The sequence below is a fragment of the Puma concolor genome, chromosome B3, assembly GCF_028749965.1.
Source record: "Puma concolor isolate L17-30 chromosome B3, mPumCon1.1.hap2, whole genome shotgun sequence".
NCBI classification, from domain to species: Eukaryota; Metazoa; Chordata; class Mammalia; order Carnivora; family Felidae; genus Puma; species Puma concolor.
In genome coordinates this window covers 98,496,495-98,512,597 of record NC_141672.1, presented here as the reverse complement: position 1 = coordinate 98,512,597, position 16,103 = coordinate 98,496,495, and the positions used below count along the sequence as shown (strand labels likewise).

At 39.0% G+C, this 16,103-nt stretch overlaps 1 long non-coding RNA gene across 3 annotated transcripts in view; it reads right to left on the bottom strand.

Annotated features, from left to right (window-relative positions):
* The window catches only part of LOC147580231 (uncharacterized), a 68,772-nt gene that overhangs the window by 49,430 nt on the left and 3,239 nt on the right, over positions 1-16,103 (bottom strand). For all 3 annotated transcript variants that reach the window (XR_015252660.1, XR_015252662.1, XR_015252661.1), the window contains exon 2: positions 5,901-6,018. This is a non-coding gene — a long non-coding RNA (uncharacterized LOC147580231). The remainder of the gene's footprint in view (positions 1-5,900; positions 6,019-16,103) is intronic.

Genomic DNA, 16,103 nt, shown 5'->3' with positions numbered 1-16,103 from the left:
AAAGCTTTGGCCCCAATCCAGTCCCAAGGCGAAAGCCACATATTTCACATTTTTCATTCAATAGTATTTTTAGCTACTGCTATGGACTGAATGTTTGTGTCCTTCTAAAATTCATACACTGAAGCTTAATGCCCAAATCAGTGGTCTTCAGGAGGCTGATTAGGTCATAAGGGTGCAATTCATGAATGGAATTTGTCCTCATAAAAGAGACCCCACACTTTGCTAACACTTTCCACCACGTGAGGTTACAGCTAGAAGGCACAGTTTATGAATCAGGAAGTGCACCCTCATCTGGCATCAAAATATGCTAGCACCATGATCTTGGATCTCTCAGCCTCCAGAACTGTGAGAAATAAATATTGTTTATAAGCCACCCAGGCTACGGTATTTTTTATAGGAGCCCAAGTAGACTAAGATGGCTACTAATTCCATTTCAGTTGTTGATTACTGCCTTAAATGTCAATCATTTTTTTATGGCCGTGACTTTGAGGTTGACTGGGCTTAGCAGGATAATTCTACTGCTTTGCTTTGGATACCTCATGAGGATGCCATCAGATGTTGTCCCAAGTTGGAGTCATTTCGTTAGAGTCTGGAATTGGCCCTCTCTTCTTCTCATTGTAGAATCAGATCTCAGAGCCTCTCCTTTCCACATGGTTTCTCCAGGTGGTCTCTTCATGCATCTCTCTGGCATAGTAATTACACTTTTTCCATAGAAGCTCAGTACTCCCCAAAGTGCACAAGTGGAAGCTATCAGACCTTCATAGGCTTAGGTCCAAATGGCAGAGCAAAACTTCTGCTATCTTCTATTAGTTAAGAAATCACAGAGTTGAGCCATATTCAAGATGGTGAGAAATAAACTATCTCTCAATGGAGGGGTGACAAAGAATACGCTGCCATATTTAGTCCACCACAGATCATAATGGTTTTAACATGACTTGAAAGTATTTTTCTAAGTTTGTCACTTGCCTTTTAAATTTGCTTACAATGGGTCTGATGCATAGTTTATTTTAAATTATACACAGTAAAATTTATCAGTATTTTTGTAGATGATTTCAGCTTCTGGCCCGTACACAGACTGCTTTTCTCAAATGAAAAACAGGGTTTGTATGGGGTAAATGGGTGGATGGAATACAAATGACCTTTCATTTTCTTGATAGTATTTTTGTATTTTTTAAAGGCAATAACTGTGTATGATTTGTATGTTTCTATTACAAAAACAGAACAGAAAAAAAGACAAGTATAGACAGGAGGAAGAGATGAAAAAGTAGAAGACGTGGAGGAGGAAGAAATATGACAAAGAAATGCCACACCAAAGTTTTAAAATACTTACTCAGAGGGGCACCTGAGCAGCTTAGTCAGTTGGGCATCTGACTTTGGGTCAGGTCATAATCTTGTGGTCCGTAGGTTCGAGCCCCATGTCAGGCTCTGTGCTGAGAGCTCAGAGCCTGGAGCCTGCTTTGGATTCTGTGTCTCCCTTTCTCTCTGGCCCTCCCCCCACTCATGCTCTGTCTCTCTCTCTCTCAAAAATAAACATTAAGAAATTTTTTTAATATTTACTCAGAAAATTTTGCAGTTTCATTCTATTAACTTCTAAATTTTTAATTCATTTAGAATTTATTTTTAAGATTTGAATTAGGAACTAACTTTAATATTTTTTATACATGGTTAACCGGTAAGATAAGTTTAGTTATTTATTTTATTATTCAACAAATTTTATTAAGCATCTACTATGTCCTAAGCACTCTGGGTATAGTAGTGAAAGAATCTGATTGAGTCACTACCATCATGCATCTTACAATAACCCAATGGGGAAAAATAAGTAAATAAGCAAATGGATGTGTAATCACAATTTTGACATGTGCCATTAAAGGGAAAAGAATGGGGAAAAAGAGGTAAATAGTAGAGTGGAAGAGAAACCTAAAACAAAACAGGGCATCATCATGAGGTGGGAGTAGAGAAGACTGACGAACCAGAGAGAGTGAAATTAATCAACAGATGAGAGTGGGGAAAATGGAAAGTGATCTGGATTCTTTCCGAGGATGGAAGGTTGAGAACTGAGGGAAGTATATATTATCCATAGATTGAACTGGATTCAAATAAAGGGATCAAAACATGAAAGACAATTCAAAGGAAACAACTGCTTAGGATGAAAGCTAGGATTCACTTCAAAATGACATTATGCAGAATTGCCAAATGCAATGCAAAGTCAAAAGCAAATGATTTCAAAGTCATATCCTTTCACCTTACATCATATCAGTTAAAATACACATGTGATGTATCATTTACAAATATCTTCTGTTCAGTAGGTTGCCTTTTGTTTTGTTGATGGTTTCCTTCATTGCATAGAAGCTTTTTATTCTGATGTAGTCCCAATAGTTTATGCTTTTGTTTTCCTTACCTTATGAATATCTAGGAAAATGTTGCTACAGCCAATGTCAAAGAAATTACTGCCCGTGTTCCCCTCAAGATTTTTATGGTTTCAGGTCTCACATTTAGATCTTTAATCTGTTTTGAGTTTATTTTTGGATATGGTGTTAGAAAAGAATGAGATCTTATTATTTGTGACAAAATGGATGGACCTACGGGTATTATGCTAAGAGATATAAATCATACTGAGACAGACAAATACCATATGATTTCATTCATATGTGGAATCTAAAAAGCAAAATGGTGTTGAGGAAGGCACTTGTTGGGATGAGCACTGGGTGTTGTATATAAGCGATGAACCACAGGAATCCACCCCCAAAACCAAGAGCACACTGTAAACACTGTCTGTTAGCCAATTTGACAATAAATTACATTAAAAAAATAAAAAGCAAAACAAATGAATAAACAAACAAAAAGCAGAATCAGTCCTGATGGTTGCCAGAAGGAAGGGTAGGGTGATGGGCAAAATGGGTGAAGGAGACTGGGAGATACAGACTTCCAGGTACGGAATGAAAAAGTCATGGAAATAAAAGGCACAGCATGGGGAATATAGTCAGTGACATTGTAATAGTGTTGTATGGTGACAGATGGTAGCTACATTTGTGACGAGCATAACATACAGAGTTGTGAAATCAGTATGTCATACACCTGAAACTAATGTAACATTGTGTGCCAACTCACATAAAATAATTAAAAATGAAGAAAAAATAAAACTATTGCATAACAAAATGGTACATTAAAAAATATATATGTATGGAGTTTGTTGAAGAAACACTATCCAAACATAAGGTATTGTTGCTGTTATAAACTGGAGTTCAGTTTATGAATTGATGGTCTCAAAATAACATATATAGTACGAGGATACTAACTATAGATTACTCTGTTCCTTGACCCTTCCTGGGATGTTAATATAATTAAGTTCTGAGACTTAACCTTCCTTTCATGTCAGAGTGTGCTAAAATCTATGGGACAGTTTTTCTTCTGGAAACTTCCATTTGCTGATGATTAAGTACACAATGTTACAATCATTTATATAGACAGCTGAGCAGAATACACAAGGAGACAGCAAAATCCAAACTGTATCTGGGTCATTCATTCTATAACACTGTCTCAGGTAATTATTTTGCTTTTGCATGAAGCATTTAGAACTTAGAAATAACTAGGTTTGGTCACTGCTATAGTAAGAACTTCAAATTGCTTCAATATCTGTCATTTTTAAGCTCAAGAATTCTATCATAAAAATATATTTACTTGTCTTTTCTCATTTTTCTTACACTGTAGGCACTTCTAAAACAGGAAGAAAAAAATATATTTGACCTTGAAATCAAGTGTTAGAAAAATAACCTGTCTAAATAATACCTTTTCACCTAAAATATTATATTAAAGGTTGTGCAATGGCACTACTATAATCAAAAATCTGCCATCATTTTTTTAAGCTTCTAGTTTCACAGGCTTGTAACTTCTTTAAAAGTCACCCAAGGATCTTCAACTTCATTTCAGTTCAGAAAAGCATGCACACATACACACCCCACACATACACACTCCCCACACACAATTGGCTATCTGTTCAATTTTCTTTTTTCACACGATTTTTTCCCAACCATTAAGTGCTTAATTTTGATGATATTCAACTTTTCTATCTTTTTTCTTTTCTGGATCATGCTTTTGTGTCATATCTAGAAACTTTAAAGTACAAAGTATGGGTTGAAGTTAACTCACCTATTCATTTACCTACACATTCACTCATTCATTCATTTATTCATTTAACATATGGATGACAATAGTTCCAAGACCATTTAATGAAAAGTAGTCCATTACTCTTGGATCTCTGGTAAACACCTGGTCTGACTCAACTCAAGCCCAAAGTGGCTCCAAACTGGCCAACTAACAACACAGGGACCAAACCCTGCCCACAATACATAGAGAAAGATATGACTGGACTGAAGGTAAAAGAAGGTCAGCCATTTAATTATCTTTTGTCTAATTTCTCCATTTAATTGTCTTTGTACCTTTAAAAACAAATCAATTGACTGTGTATGTACAGGTCTGTGTCACTACCCTCTACTTCATTTCACTGATATCTCTGTCTTTCTTTTCACCACTACCATTATAGTATAGTATGTTACTGTAGTTTGATAATAAGTTTTGAAACCAGAGAGTCTGCATCCTCCAAATTTGTTCTTTTTCACAATTGCTGAATCCTAGTTCCTTTGTCTTTTTACATAATTTTTAGAATCAGTTTACCAATATACTTGGAAATACTCATGCAAATTTGATTGGGATTACATCAATACTGTAGTTTGGGAAAATGTTTATAATATTGAGTGTTTCCCTAGATGTATATATGGCTATATCAGAGTTTGTATATTCACTAGTTGAAGGATATTTGAGTTATTTCCTTTTATGAATAAAGCTGCAATAAAGCTTTGCATACAGGATTTTATTTTTACTTTCCCACACAGCCAGTAGACTTTTTGATATAAGACGTATGTCCTTTTTTTTTAATATGAAATTTACTGTCAAATTGGTTTCCATACAACACCAGTGCTGATCCCAACAGGTGCCCTCCCCAATGCCCATCACCCACTTTCCCCTCCCTCCCACCCCCCATCAACCCTCAGTTTATTCTCAGTTTTTAAGAGTCTCTTATGGTTTGCCTCCCTCCCTATCTCCCCCCCCCCTCAAGAGATATGTCCTTTATTTCTGTTAGATTTCCTTCTGTTATTTCTTTGATCTATCATTTCCACTCTAACTTTCCACTGTTCTTTTCAGAATGACGAGTAGTGTGTTGGAACTCCTAGATTAACTTCTAGTTTTCTTTTCTTTCCCATTGTTAATCTCTTTGTCATTTACTTTCAGAAAGATTGACTTAGCTTTATTTTTCAACCTTTCCATTAAAACATATACATTTTAGGACTTTTGGGGAAGATGGAAGAGTAGGAAGATCCTAAGCTCATCTTGTCCCATAGATACAACTAAACAACACCCACATCAGTGTAAATAAGTCAGAAAACAAGCTGAAGACTGGCAGAATAGAATAGATTCTCCAGAACAAAATGTAGAGAAGAGGCCACATCAAAGAAAGTAGGAAGGGCAGAGATACACATTCAGGAGCTAAAAGGAGCTATGTGACTGTCCACAGGGTGTAGGGTCATTGCAGGCACAGAGAGGGGAGAGAGACACTCAAACCAAGCACGCCAGGCACAGAGAACCTGCACAGGGGAGACAAATCCTCATAACATTTGGCTTTGAAACCATACGGCTTAATTTTGTGAGTTCTGACAATCAGCAAGGCTTAACAACTGGAACTTTAAATATCAGTTAGCTTGGCTATCTAGAGGTTGGAGATCAATAGGAATCTGAGTTACTGCCCTTAAAGAGACAGCACAATAAACAGCCCCACCAAGATACAGCATAGTATCAGCCATCTGACAAATGCCAGGGGTGTACGGGAAGAAGATTTATTTACAAACCTCAGAGCACATGTTGGAGGGGCATGCCTCTTTAGGATTCTTCTCCAGCAACAAAGGAGCTGGCCAGTTCCATTTGCCTCCCCCAGTTCCATTTGCCTCAGCCTAGACACAGGGACACCTGCAGGAACAAGCGCAATACCAATACTATCCACCTAATTTGTTAACAGTGCACCGCATCCACTCCAACATGGGAAACCTCACTCAGGGGGACTGTAAGACCCCTCCCACAGCAGACCATCGTGGACCTTGAAGGTATCCCACAACTGGTCTCTGCATTCTACTGGGGACTCACCCCCTACATTCTTGTAGCAAGAGTTTTCTAAAGAAGCTCCAGATCTCCTCCCACAACAGACATGCATAAACCTTGTTAACACACATGTTCCACCTCTATACTCTCCAGTGGACCTGCCTGCTCTAATACATCCTTGGCCAAAGCCTATCCAAATTGGTGTCACAAGCCTGGCAGAGCGCAAGTATCTCCAAAAGAGCCAGCACCACTCTGAAGACACTTCTGCTCTGGGGTGAGGGGAGGATAACCACACACATACCAGTCCAACAGTGGCCCCAGCAGTGGTCTGGGGGAAGACATCTGGTCTGGTCTGACTGTAGGCCCTGCCCACCAATGAAAGCTTCTCACAGCATAACACAGGGAAAGTGCTCTGTAGTCCAGTATTATTGGATCTCTGGTAAACACCTGGTCTGACTCAACTCAAGCCCAAAGTGGCTCCAAACTGGCCAACTAACAACACAGGGACCAAACCCTGCCCACAATATACAGAGAAAGTTATTGCAGATGACTGGATTGAAGGCAAAAGCAGGTCAGCCAAAACATCAGAGTGCACACATCACAAATAGAGGACACCACTGAAGAACCAGGGTCTGTTGAACAGAAGACTGCAGAATAATACAGGACCTCTTCTTCATAATGCCACTACTTGCAAGAGGAGGAGATGTATCTGACTTTCCTAACACATAGAAACAGGCACAGAGGGTTAGACAAAATAAGGAAACAGGAATATGTCTCAAATCAAAGAACAGGACAAAATCACAACAAGAGAGCTAAATGAAATGGAGAAGTGTAATATGCCTGATATATAATTTAAAGTAATGGTTATAAAGAGACTCACTGGACTGGAGAAGAGTGGAAGACTTCAGTGAGACCTTCAAAAAGTGATACAAAACAAAAAATAACCAATCATATGTAAATAACTCAAATTAAAGATACACTAGGTGGAATAAATAGTAGACTAAAGAAGCAGAAGAACAGATACAAGACCTTGAGGACAAAGTAATGGAAAACCATCAAACTGAACAGGAGAGAGAAACAAATAAAATAAAAATGAAATTAGACCGAGGGAACTCAGTGCCAACATCAAGCACAATAACATTTGCATTATAGGGTTTCCAGGAGAAGACACAAAAAAGGGGTAAGAAAATTTATTTGAAGAAATAATGGCTGCAAACTTCCTGAATCTGGGGAGAGAAACAGAAATCCAGATCCAGGAGGCACAGACAGCCTCCAACAAAATCAACCCAAGGAGGTTCACACCAAGTCACAAAGTAATTAAAATGGCAAAAAGTAGTGATAAAGAGAATTTTAAAAGCAGCAAGAGAAAACAGTTACATACAAGGGAAACCCCATAAGGTCATCAGCTAATTTTCCACTGGAAACTTTGCAGGCCAGAAAAGAATGGCTTGACATATTCAAAGCACTAGGAAAAAAAGAAAGAAAACACACACACACACACACACACACACACACACACACACACACTCATACACACACATACACAAAACACCTGCAATCAAGAATAAGAATACTCTATCTAACAAGGCTATCATTCAGATAGAAGGACAAAGAGTTTCCCAGACAAACAAAAGTTAAAGGATTTCATTACCACTAGACCAGCCCTATGAGAAATATTAAAAGGGACTCTGAGTAGAAAGGAGAGATGGTAAGTAGGAATAAGAAAAGTTGGAAGCACAAACACAATAAAATTAAGTGTATATGTAAAAATAAGTCTAGGGATTCACAAAATAAAAGGATGTAAATAAAGTATGACACCATATACCTAAACACTAGAGGGAGAGGAGAATGGAATGGGAGAAGATATTTTCAAATGACATATCCAATAAAGGGTTAGTATCCAAAATATATAAAAAACTTACACAACTCAACATCAAAATAATAATCAAAATAATAATAATAATGATAATAATAATAATAATAATCCAATTAAAAATGGGCAGAAGACATGAACAGAAATTTCTCCAAAGACAATCAGATGGCCAACAGACACATGAAAAGATGCTCAACATCACTCACCATCAGGGAAATGCAAACCAAAACCACAATGAGACATAACATCATACCTGTTAAAATGGCTAAATTAAGAACACTCTTGTGTTCCAAAAAGTGTTGGAAAGGATGTGGAGAAAAAAGAACCCTTGTGCACTGTTAGTAAATGCAAATGCTATAGCCATTGTACAAAACAGTATGGAGGTAACTGAAAAAAATAAAAATAGAACTACTCTATGATCTAGTAATTCCACTACTGCGTATTTACCCAAAGATGACAAAAACACTAATTCAAAAGGATATATGCACCCATATGTGTATTGTAGCATTATTTACCATAGCCAAATTGTAGAAACAGTCTCTGCCCATTGATAGATGACTGAATAAAGATGTTGAGATATATAGATATAGATATAGATATAGATATAGATATAGATATAGATAGCATTACTTAGACATAAAATCTGGGGCACCTGGATGGCTCAGTCAGTTGAGCGTCTGATTCTTGATTTCGGCTCAGGTCATGATCTCACAGTTTGTCAGTTTAAGCCCTACATCGAACTCTGCACTGATGGCATGGAGCCTGCTTGGGAGTCTCTCTCTCTGCCCCTCCCCAGCTCCCTTGCTCTCTCTCTCCAAACTAAATAAACATTAAAAAATAAAATAAAATCTTTAAAAAAGAATGAAATTTGCAAAACATGAGTGAAACAAGCCAGTCAGAAAGACAAACAACCATATGATTTCACTCATAGGTGGAATTTACAAAACAAAACAAACAAACAAAAGAGATAAACCATGAAACAGACTCTTAACTATAGACAGCAAACTGATGGTAGCCAGAGGGGAGGTGAATGGAGAGATGGGTAAAATAGGTGATGAGGATTAAGAATACACTTAAGAAGATGAGTAGTGAGTAATGTATAGGACTGCTGAATCACTATATTGCACACCTGAAACTAATATAACATTATATGCTAACTATACTGGAATTAATATGCATACTTTTAGTACAGTTTTAATTTAAAAGAACGTTTTCATTCTGTTTCTTTTTTTAAATATAGACTCTTAGTCTTCCTTAATGGATTAAGTTCTTCCTATCTCTGAGAATTGATATTTTATTCTGTTCCCTGAATTGTCTCTACTTCTTCCTTTTCCCTTTTCTAATCGGTATGTTTTAATCTCTTTCATGTTGGAGGTTTTCTACAAAACTCTGGCAATCCTTTATTTTTCATTAAAAAATGAAAGATACTAAAATCTAAGTGGACAATCTTTGTGTAAGGGTTGGATTTGTCAGTAGTGGCATTCACAGTCAGATGAGTACTCACCGATTTACTTGAGAAACTTGCAAATGTCATTTTCTTGAGGTCTTTTTTAGAATCACTCAATTTTATTTTATTTAAATTTTATTTTTTTTAATTTACATCCAAATTATGGGGCGCCTGGGTGGCGCAGTCGGTTAAGCGTCCGACTTCAGCCAGGTCACGATCTCGCGGTCCGTGAGTTCGAGCCCCGCGTCGGGCTCTGGGCTGATGGCTCAGAGCCTGGAGCCTGTTTCCGATTCTGTGTCTCCCTCTCTCTCTGCCCCTCGCCCGTTCATGCTCTGTCTCTCTCTGTCCCAAAAATAAATAAACGTTGGAAAAAAAAAAAATTTAATTTACATCCAAATTAGTTAGCATATAGTGAAACAATGATTTCAGGAACAGATTCCCTAATGCCCCTTACCCATTTAGCCCATCCCCCCTTCTACAACCCCTCCAGTAACCCTCTGTTTGTTCTCCATATTTAAGAGTCTCTTATGTTTTATCCCCCCTCCTTGTTTTTATTTTATTTTTGCTTCCCTTCCCTTATGTTCATCTGTTCTGTGTCTTAAAGTCCTCATATGAGGGACACCTGGGTGGCGCAGTCGGTTAAGCGTCCGACTTCAGCCAAGTCACGATCTCGCGGTCCGTGAGTTCGAGCCCCGTGTCCGGCTCTGGGCTGATGGCTCAGAGCCTGGAGCCTGTTTCCGATTCTGTGTCTCCCTCTCTCTCTGCCCCTCCCCCGTTCATGCTCTGTCTCTCTCTGTCCCAAAAATAAATAAACGTTGAAAAAAAAAAAAGTCCTCATATGAGTGAAGTCATATGACATTTGTCTCTCTCTGACTGACTAATTTCACTTAGAATAATATCCTCTAGTTCCATCCACATTGCAAATGGCAAGATTTCATTCTTTTTGATTGCCAAGTAATACTCCATTGTATATATGTACCACATCTTCTTTATCCATTCATCCATCAATGGACATCTGGGCTCTTTCCATACTTTGGCTATTGTTGGTAGTGCTGCTATAAACATTGGGGTGCATATGTCCCTTTGAAACAGCATACCTGTATCCCTTGGATAAATGCCTAGTAGTGCAATTGCTGGGTCATAGAGTAGTTCTATTGTAATTTTTTGAGGAACCTCCATACTGTTTTCCAGAGTGGCTGTACCAGCTTGCATTCCCACCAGCAGTGCACAAAAGATCCTCTTTCTCTGCATCTTCACCAACATCTGTTGTTGCCTGAGTTGTTAATGTTAGCCATTCTCACAGGTGTGAGGTGGTATCTCACTGTGGTTTTGATTTTTATTTCTGTGATGATGAGCAACATTGAGCATTTTTTCATGTGTTGGTTGGCCATGTGGATGTCTTCTTTGGAGAAGTGTCTATTCATGTCTTTTGCCCATTTCTTCACTGGAATATTTGGTTTTTGGGTGTTGAGTTTGATAAGTTTTTTACAGATTTTGGACATTCAATTTTATTTTGAGAAATGTTTCTAGTGTCCTACATGAGGTTATATACCTAGCTGACATTATTCGTACAGCTGATGGCATTGAAGCACTGGGATCTTGTTCACTAAGTAGATTTTGTCCCAAGCCCCTCATTTTTCAGTACTCACCATTAGTTAGGCAGAGTCTGGAGTCAATCCTTGGGTAGGATTGTTCAGAAAGGTAAATAAGCTTAATAAGCATTTTATCATGGATAGAAACAGAACCCTGGGAGAGCATTAGGAGTGGATGAAAATAATTACCTCTTCCTGAGGGCTCAGATAAGGACACAAAGAGGAATCATCACTAAAACTGGATTTCAAAGTAAGAAGAGGCAAATTGATTGAAATGTGTGGGAGGCACAGATGGCACAGAAAAAAGCATTTGCAGGAAGAAGTGTCTGTACAATATCAAGGAAGTTTGGAAGGACATGGTCCATTTTGTAGCAGTTAGGGGTTCATTGCTATAATGTTGGATCAGGGCAGAAAGCCAGCATGAAAAGCTGGTTTAAAAAGAAAGGCCAGAAGGCCATTGCTAACTCTCTGAAATCCTAGAATAAGACCCTCACCTCCGGGTTGGCTACTCTCCCTGAGAATCCACCTGCTATCTACCTGGTCAATTGACTACAAGCTCAATGTGACAAAGGCTGGCTTGGTACAGGACTTTGAGAAGAAGTTTAATGTCCTGAAGGTTCCTGTGCCATAGGATAAATATACTGTCCAGGTGGATGCTGAAGAAAAAGAAGATGTGAAAAGTTGTGCTGAGTTTTTGTCTCTCTCAAAGGCCAGGATTGCATTATATGAAAAAGAGCTGGAGAAGATGAAGAACATAATTCCATTTGATCAGATGAGCATTGAGGACCTGAATGAAGTCTTCCCAGAAACCAAATTAGACAAAAAGAAGTATCCCTACTGGCCTCACAAGCCAATCAAAAATTTATAAACTTGAATTGGGGAGAAATCTCTGGCCCTTGTATTATAAATTCTGGACATTAAAAATAATGATATGGTAAAAACAAAAACAAAAACAAAAACAACGCTTCACCATTGTAAGGGTCTGTTGTACAAACACACTCCAGGGTAATGCTTTTTCACAGAAAGAACAAATGTCATTTGTACGAAAAGGCAATGGGTTTCAGCACAAACTTAATACTTTCAGAACACTACAGTGATAGTAATCATCTACTTTCAGCAAGAGGGACTCCTTTTAAATAAGGAAAAAGACTCATGTTAATTAGCAAATGTAGCCACTGGATCAATCAATCCGCAGCACCAAAATGACAAAGTCTAGTGCTTATGGACACTGGGGACAGAGGGATCTGCCACCCTCAGCACACGGCTGAGAGACCCAGGTTTCTGGCCTGGACCTTGACAAGGCCTGTGTGTCCAGAGGGAAGAGCTTATCAAGTAAAAAAAAAACTGTCTAATCAAAAACTCTTTAAAGGACAACCTGAAAAGCACTACAGAAGGTATAGAAGATTTTCCGTACCATGCATGTGCAGAGAAGCCCTGCTAAAGCTCATGTTCTCCCTCTAAAGCCAACATGGGGGACACGCTGTGGCGTCTATGAGATCAATAGCGGCACGCTGCTCTGCCAGGATTTTGATTCACTACCTGGGCAGAATTTCATATAAACGTAATCTAGTTTACCTAACCTACTGTACATAGATAAACTCATTAAACAATTAGTCCTCGAACTATTGAAGGTGGGCAGGTTTGCACTGGAAGAAGCAGGTGTTGTTCCTCCTCTGGGAACACATGCCTCCAGGTTCTGCTACTGAGAACTGCGTTCAGGGGACTCTACCATTGTCACCGCATCCAACAGCGCTGGGAGAAACAGCTGAAAAATATTTTTCTTTCTCCTTTTTTTTTAGTATATAGAGCCCCTTATCTTTTTTTTTTAATTTATTTATTTATTTTGAGAGAGAGAGAAAGAGAGAAAGTGGGGGAGGAGCAGAGAGATAGGGACACAGGGAATCCCAAGCAGGCTCTGCACTGTCAGCACAGAGCCTGATTTGAGGCTCAGTCTCATGAACTGAACCAACTATGAGACCATGACCTGAGCCAAAATCAAGAGTCAGACACTTAATTGACTGAGCCACCCAGAGGCCCCTAAGCCCTTTATCTTTTAAATGTTAAATTTAAATGTTTGTTTGCTTCACTTAATCTGTACTAGTCAATTTATTTCAATTCTATCACTTGCTACTTGAATCTAATGACGTATCATTTAGCAACTTTGGTCCTCAATGTTCTCATCTATAAAAGAGAGGTAGTATCTGCCTGCATCAGTCAGGGTTTTCAGTTTGTGTGCAAGAGGAAGCAATTAACTGGTAATCTAAGCAGAAAAGGATTTTGTAAAAGGATACTAGATCTGTCTCAGAAAATGGAAAACTAAGTTTAGATATTATGGAGTCATGACAAAATCCAAAATCAGACCACAGCACTTTACTATGGAGGCACCACTGCCACCAGCACCCGGCACAGACCTTGGTCCCTCTGCTTCTCGCCACTGGATGCTGCTGCTGGAAGCAAGGCACTGCTGCCTCTGGAAACCAGATGTGGCTGTGGTGTTGCCACCTCCCTCCATCAGGATGTATTTTGACAGGTGTTATGTAACAAGTCATCACAAAACTTGGTGGCTTAAGAACAATAAGCATTTATTGTGCCTGAGGACCTGTGAGTCAGGATTCAAGACTGGCTGAACTGTATGGGTCTGCTGCAGGGTATCTCATGAGGGTGCAGTTAAGATGTCAGCTGGGACTGGAGGATCCATCTCTAAAATGGCATCCTCAAATGAGGTGGCTTCAGCTCTTCAAGGGCTATTGGCAGAAGACCTTAGCTCCTAATCACGTGGACCTTTCCATAGAGTTGCTTGAATATCCTGACAACATGTTAGCTGAGAGAGTGATCCAAGGGACAGTGAGAATAAGGGGAAAATTATGTCATTTTATGATGTACATTTGATATTTACTCTCCATCATTCCTACCACATTCTATTGTTAGAAGCCTCACTAAATACAGCCCAGACTCCAGGGAGGGTAATTAGGATCCACCAAAGGGGGGAGGAGGCGGGGAGAATCATAGAAGTTTTGGACATGCATTAAAACCACCAAGGGGCGCCTGGGTGGCGCAGTCGGTTAAGCGTCCGACTTCAGCCAGGTCACGATCTCGCGGTCCGTGAGTTCGAGCCCCGCGTCGGGCTCTGGGCTGATGGCTCAGAGCCTGGAGCCTGTTTCCGATTCTGTGTCTCCCTCTCTCTCTGCCCCTCGCCCGTTCATGCTCTGTCTCTCTCTGTCCCAAAAATAAATAAACGTTGAAAAAAAAAATTTTTAAAAAAAAAACCACCACAAGGTATTTCACAGAACTGGCCAAACCATTTCCCTCCTACATTCTTTCTATTCATATTTATATTATAATATGTCAGAGAATGTATTCTGATTTGAAGTTAAATTACCACACACCCTCCAGGGCTATTTATTTTATCTAGCAAAAATCTTTTAGTGCTTAAAAAGGAGACAGCATTGTGCTGGATGGCATCTTATCACCAAAGAAACACATTTCAACTGTAAATGAAATATTTGTTCTTTTGTTCAAACACCTGAATCCTCCAGTATAAATATTAATAGACATCAGTGCCTGGGTATCCTTATTGATGCGGTGGAAGGAAAGGGAATTTTGTAATTTAAGGTGCTTTGCTGAGAGCACAAAAAAATTCTAGTGACACAAGTTGTAAATGTTTTTGGTGGTCAAATAGGTAATAAGATGGTGAAGACTATACGGAGTGGTAAGAACTGTGACATTCAAATTCAATTAAAAACAAACACACAAACAAAACAGCAGCAATATCAGGCTAGCCAAAGGAAACACCTCAAGCCCTTGGCTTGGCTTTCTTCAGCTGCCAGCTTGCTCTTCCTGCAGAGTCTGGAAGGTCTGACTTTCTTTGGAAATTCGGCTTCTGAATTCATTAGTTGTACTTCTTCATTTTATAGACAGAAACCTGAGGAAGGGTACTTTTACTTTCAGGACGCCTTTCTCCATGAAGACTATTAAAAATTATATTTTACAAGGTCAAATAAAAACAATAAACTAAGGTAAGGAGAGACTTCATCCAAAATGACTTTATAAGGGACAAATGCAATAGGGAGAAAGCTTTAATCCTTAGACTGGCAAACCTTTCAAAAGTGAGGTGAAAAATGTGTTTTCGGTTCTAGGGAGGGACAAACAATTCTGGAAAGAACAGGAAGTGGAGAAGTGGGATTAGCCAGAGTGGCACGATCTTACAGTGGAGAAGACAAAGTTTTATCCAGAGATCAGCATCTTTTCATCTGGTAAGGAGGGATTTATGCCAGTTCAGGCTGAGAGGAGGTCAAAGTTTGGGGCCTGGGAGAAAAAGAGAAGCCTAACCAAAGTTTGGTCACGTTGAGGTGGCAGGTAGTTTGTCTAGATTGGTTAGTGAGCACATACAGTTCACAGAATCACTTACAATGCATAGAATGGGAATTTGGAGGACCTGTGTCCAGCCTTGTCTTAGATAAACAAGGTAAGTCTTATCAGTAAGGCAAGTCTTAAACGTCATTGGGGAAGGAAGATTCATTCCAGTAAACCATTTCCCATTTTCTAGAAAACAAAGAAGTGGGAAGAGTACTTTTACTGTTTTCTAGTATTACAGATTTTTGAAAGTCCAACACGGTCAATGACTGTATTGGCATAAAAGCCAATAAATTAGTATTATTAAAACTTTCTTCAACTTAATTTTTTTTCCTTCCCTCCTCCCCATTTTCATAGGTCTTAAAAATATCAAAGGTCCTGATCTGAGACATAGCATGGTTGAGGGCCTTTATGACCACCAAGCAAGTTATGGCACAGCTGATCAAAGGAACCACACTTGCACGTGTGTGAAGACTGAAGAAGGCTCTGTTCAAGAAATGAAATGAAGACTTGTGGATGGTTGATAGGGATGGAGGTATTAACTCTGAAGTAAAATTCTGCAGACTTAGAAGGCAAGGATAGGTGAGAAAAGTTCATTAAAGAAGTGGGGGCTGATACAGAGAAAGACAGATATCATATGTTTTCACTCTTATGTGGATCCTGAGAAACTTAACAGAAACCCATGGGGGAG